This window comes from Eurosta solidaginis, chromosome 5 (assembly GCF_040869045.1).
Source record: "Eurosta solidaginis isolate ZX-2024a chromosome 5, ASM4086904v1, whole genome shotgun sequence".
Lineage (NCBI taxonomy): Eukaryota > Metazoa > Arthropoda > Insecta > Diptera > Tephritidae > Eurosta > Eurosta solidaginis.
Genome location: NC_090323.1, coordinates 99,925,969 through 99,931,968, shown reverse-complemented (window position 1 = coordinate 99,931,968; position 6,000 = coordinate 99,925,969). Strand labels below are relative to the sequence as shown.

General features: G+C 41.5%; 2 pseudogenes; both read left to right on the top strand.

Moving 5' to 3' along the window:
• The first annotated feature begins 3,309 nt into the window (after nt 1-3,309).
• Nucleotides 3,310-5,682, top strand: LOC137233929 (choline/ethanolaminephosphotransferase 1-like; annotated as a pseudogene).
• LOC137233928 (uncharacterized) overlaps nt 5,438-6,000 on the top strand; it is a 133,372-nt pseudogene continuing 132,809 nt past the window's right edge.

The window sequence follows — 6,000 nt, the reverse complement described above, 5'->3', positions numbered from 1 at the left end:
GTTGTCAAAATGTATCTATGCATCTTTATGCTGATGATGCGCAAGTATACCTCTCGGCACCTCTGGGGTTAGTGGAGGATCTTGTTTGTCGAATAAATGAAGACCTAAAAGCTATAAATCAATGGTCTAACAATAATAAGCTCTGTCTTAATGCATATAAAACACAGACGATTGCCATTTCTCATTATTCTTATAATTTGGATGACGTTTCTCCAATAATACTTAATGGGAATGTTGTGAAATTTGAGAAGACTGTTAAAACGCTTGGCTTCATATTAAATAAGCATCTTACTTGCGCTGATCATGTAAATTCATCAATTAGTAGGTTATATTATATATTGAGACATTTATGGAAAACGGCCAATTTTATTAGTGAAGATACCAAGCTTAAACTTGTTAAAACTCTTACTGCCAATAATATCGTACCATGAGCTGATATATGGTTGCCTTGATAAAGGTTATAATTAATAATTGCGCCAGATATATTTTTCTTAAAAGGAAATACGATCATATTTCCAGCTTCTCAAGAACGATTCTTGAATGTAGTTTATCTTCGTTCTTTGCTCGCCGTCTACTATTTTTTATACATAAAATTATTTACTCGCGTTCCCCAGAATGTCTGTTTTCGAAGCTTTCGTTTGCGCGGTCAACTCGTACTTGCAACCTTATTATACCACACTTTAAGTACTCGGTGACATCCAGAATGTTTTTCGTTAGAGCTGTGCAATTGTAGAATGCGTTGCCTAATAAAGTAAAGTCAGAACTAACCCTAAGCGCTTCAAGTTAGCTGTACACCAGATCCTTTGTTAATGAACTTATGAAAAATATCTATTATTTTGTCTTACTTCATCTCACTTTTTGAATTGATCTCACTTTTTGAATCTCGCTCTGTTAGTTACTAATATTAAATATATAAATAAGTAATACATTTGAACTAGTATTAAGTAAACATTTCAAATATGACACTGTAAATACCATGTCTTATATGTGCATTAAATAAATAAATGAAAATGAAAATAAATATCAATTACAAAAACCATTGTATAAAGCAATATGAGCAAAGCTCGCTAATTAAATATGAACAAATGCGTGGTGGCAACGGCGCGCACCCACGAATTTGTTAAATAATAGTTAAGGCGAAAGAGGGGGAAGAAAATAAAAACACCAAAAAGATTTCGTATTAATAAAAAGAATTCACAAAGTGCTTTTATTTATATAAATACAACAAGTATTAAGAAAAGGTTTAGCAAATGTTGTGGAAAATGATATATATGTGATAATAATTTTGAAAAGTTGAACTTACGTGAACGGGCGATTACGTGTTCCTTTGCTGGCTGCTGGATTAAAAGAGGACGAGACTCTTTCCACATGAGCCGATGAACCCACGATACAGCCACTTCGTTGGGTTTCCCGGCAACAAAGTTGCTGTACCACGGGCTCACAGCGGTAAACGTCTAAGACACATACGTACTACCACTCACACATGCCTGTGTGTATATCACAAGAATATGCGGGTGGTAGTAACGAAGAAAATAAAACAAAGAAAGTTATGTTACGAGGGGGGGGGGGGGGGGGGGAGATATATTTAGGCCTGTGGCCTAAACATACCGGCCCCCTTGCCGTAAGCAACAAAGAAAAAAAAATTGCATCGCACGTCCAGTAAGCCGTTATGTCGATGTGCAGATGCGGACTGCAAGCACTGCACGTCGCACGATGGACTTCGTGTCTCGTTGTCCTGAGAAGAAAAAGAAAAGATGTTATTAAATACACGTACGTGGTTTTAAATTCCGTGCTGTAATTACTTATTTTTATGAAACAACTCCTATTTTTGGCAGGCTCCTGAGACTACCAGCCCGAATACGGTTGGTTGGGTCAGGAGACCGCCAACTGTTGTTGCTGGCGTTCCGCTCACCATCGGTTCGGCGTATAGGTCAGCGCCGAGTGTAAGACGAACTGGCTATGAGCGGTAGAACTGCGGATCTGCAAGCCGCATAAATTCGAACGGAACGGCAACCTTTGGATCCACATTTGATGGCGGACTCAACCGATAGTGGCCGTTGACCACGGCGGCTTGGGTAGTGACATGAGTCGTTGACCCGAACTTGCCGTGCAGCATAAGTGTGCATTGCCCTGGTCCTTGGCGCTCTAACTGCAAATCGCGTACCAGCTCTGCATCGACGATGGTGCTGGCGGCGCAGGGATCAATGATGGCACGAACCAGATGTAGGTGCCCACGCGATTCGACGCGTACGATGGCCGTCGGCGCAATGGGCACGAAAGACCGCATGATGGGCGCTGGAGTGGCTGGGAGTAGCCGGCCGGTTCGGAAGCCTTCCGGTGTACCACGCGATAGTGCCTTTTTATCTAGGGCGTCAGAAGTGTATGGCGTTGATTTCTTTCGCCGCTGCTGTCTTCCGCGTTTGGATGACTCGGTCGGGCCTCCTTGGAGTCCAATGTCGCGGTGCCGCCAGTTGTCTCGGTCATTTCGACGTTTATTTGCTTTCGCCGCGGTTCTCTCATGCTGTAACAGCGGCCGGAAACTGCGCATGCCATGGTTGACCGTTGACGGTCTTGTTGTCTCTGTTTTGCCTTTTTCTTCCTCCGCCTTTGCTCTCTCCTCCTCCATTTCTTCTTCCACCTGCTGAGCCCAGGACTTTGTCGGCCCCATTAGGTGGATTGACAACGTGTCATCGGACGGGCTGTCGTCGCTAATGGTTGTTGCATCATCGCGTTCAGAAAGACGCTCATCTAGATGGAGCGTGGTGTGGTGCTTCTGCTGGCACCGTTTGCAGCGATATTTGCTATTGCACTTGTCCACGCGATGAAAGGGCGACAGACAATTCGGACAGTATTTGTGCAGCAGCACGGCCCGCAACCTCTCCTCCGGGGATTTTTTCCTGTATTTGGCACAGAGTCGGAGACTATGGTCCCTGCCGCAGAGCTGGCACGCGACGTCGAAACGCTTTGCGCCTCCCTCTGCCTTGGCCAATAAGGTTTGGTAACGGGTCATGATCTGAAAGAATATTGGTATCATTGATCATGCCCAAATTGAGGTTGGCGGAATGTTGTTTGGGTGGCGTAAGCCAAAAAAATATTATCTCTCATATATTTTCGCAAAAGAAAAAAAAAACATTTTATTGAAGTAAAAATTAAGGGCCATAAGTAAATACGAAGAAAAAACGGATTTAGCACGCATCCATACGATGTGGCTGGTGCTTTAGCGCCTCTAGTACATCCCTGCAAAAACGCTCTCGTCACTCCACGTCATTTGACTAGTCATTTTACCAGGTCATAGGTTATATTCCTAGTCACACTTGCATGGGCGTGATTAGGTTTTGTGACTAAATTTTGTAGGGATTTTATAATTTATTTTATGTCGGTAGATGTCGCCGAAGTAGTCCTAAAGATTTATTTTTTGGTTTGTGGTGAACTTTGTTTTCACAACAAGTGGCCTGCCACCACACGGAACGGTTAGAAACCTGACTGAAAAGGTATTACAGAGTTGCACTTCCACCATTCAACATTATTTTCGACGTGTATGGTCGATAATGTTGAGATTCGTGGAATTAAGTATTTTAAATCTCGACCAAATGAATGATTGATCGAGATATGTAATACGCGACATGTGTTGCGTGTAGCAACGCGTAAGGCATAATTTCGGTAACACAGTGCATTGACAGTCAGAAATGGAGTGTAGAGATTTTGACTAGCAGATGTCGCTCTTCCATTTCCTGAATGAAAAAAAATCATTGAGATAAAACACGCGGTGGTGAGTAAATTTCTATAATGCGTAATATGGTTTTTTATTAATTTATTTCTCTTTTTCTTTTCAGGTATCCAGTGCTGTTGAAGGTGTCATGGTACAACATGCAATTAAAACAAGCGGCTGAGCCATTATATCGTGAACAAAGCGTTGAGGCACAAAAAACGTTTAAGGTGAGTGGTGTCGTTTTCTCTAAACGCTGCCAACATGAAGGCCAAGGGACAGTTGAAGGAATACGAAGTGCTTAGCCGCAAATTGCCAACCGAGAAGGAGCCACAAACTCCACTGTACACAATGCGTATCTTTGCCCCGGATAACATTGTAGCCAAATCGCGTTTTTGGTATTTCTTGCGAAGATGGGGTGCTAATATATAACACCACCACACATAGCTAGTTGTGTGCTGTGCAATATTCAGGTCAAGAAATTGCGAACATATTTAGAAAATAACTAAATATACAAACAAAATATTGAGTAAGAACACAGCCAATTATTATGATATAACATTTTGTTTGTGCATATGTATGCCTGTGCAGACCTGAGTTGCAATGTTTCGATTTCCCAGTGCGGAATGTTTTTTGTGTTCCTAAGAACATCGTTTAAAATGCATATATACGAGACAGTCGGTTCTATGTACCGGAGCGAGTCTGGATTTTTCCCGACCAAGGACTCAATGTGTTTTGGTAACAAATTCCTTGAAAATTTACAAACGATTTTGCTTAGGATGTTTTGCCTTAAACTGTTAAACTAAATTTTCAAGCTACTCTGGTTGTGTTCTAACACTTTTTGTACTAAATGTCTTGTTGTTCTACTTATAAAAGATATAAGTGATACTCATAAATTCATACATTCCACAGACACTATATGGCGATATTGAAGGTAAATACGTTGGCGATCTAGGCTGCGGCAGTGGTATGCTGAGTGTAGGCTCATTTCTTCTTGGCGCTGGTATGACTACTGGATTTGAAATCGATGAAGATGCATTAGATGTAAAGATGTAGTATTAAATATGTATGCTTAATGGGAAACCCCAACTAAAATAAAGAACTTCGGCATTTGGTTACGCTATGATTCGCGTTCTGGTACACTGCGCTTTGGTAAAATTGATGTGACAGAGGCGCAGTTCACTATTATCGTCATACATATTATATCAGCTGTTTTTGGTTCGGATGTTTGGCAAACGCGGATGTTTGGTAATTTTCAAATGTGGTACCTCATAGCGTTAATGACCATAGTTTGTGGACTTTGGTCGTTATGGTTTATATTATCTGTTATTTTGGCTGGCGGGGTTGGCAAGAATGGCTCCACAGTTGCTGGTACCAGCGTTTTATCGCCTAGCATACCACTGACAATGATTATCTTACCCGCTCTAATAATCGCTCAGAAGTTGCCACAAATATTTTCACTGAACATTCATGTACATATTGGCATTTGGTATGGTGGCTGCCAAAGTCACCAATAAGCTTGTGATCGCACATATGACAAAAGCTGAAATGGAATATCTGGATTGGTCGCAATTGGGTCCAGTTTTCTTATTCCGCATATAACCATTTTGCGGGCAAGTATTCGTGGTTTTATAGAAAAACAAAAAATATTTATGTTGAATTGTCTTCACCTATAGATTCTTGTTATCGTGTATTTGCAACTAATAAGAGTATCACCTCAACGCAGACAAAATGGATATCATGGACATACAAGCGGTGGAGTCCAACTGAGTGACGTCACGGTGACCCCAATACCACGTTCACAAGAACAAACTTCTACAATTATCAGCAACAAGCGAGCAACGTGAACAACAACCGCAACTACAAATTTCCGCTATACATCATCCAACGCGTGATCGTAGCGGTGGTGCATCAAGCTCCAATTCCTCAAGCGACACGACGGACCTTGACCTGCATCACAGTGTTCTAGGAAGCGGCCGAAATAGTGGTGGCGCAAGTGAAGGCAGCACCGTACGTGATTTCTATAGTAAACGTGAAGGTAATATGACTTTTCATGATTTCGATAAGGAAAAGAAAGTTTAGCAGTTATTGAAAGGGAATGTAATGGACACGGTTGCACCATGGATAGCACAATTATTAAATGATTATACTATTAGCGTTTATAGTGGGCAGTTGAATACAATAGTTGCTTATCCTTTGACACGTAGCTACGTAAATCATTTCGATTCGCTCACAATAGGCACATTCAATTCCAATGATTTCAAACGTTCATCCTCCAACGAGGATGAATCTGT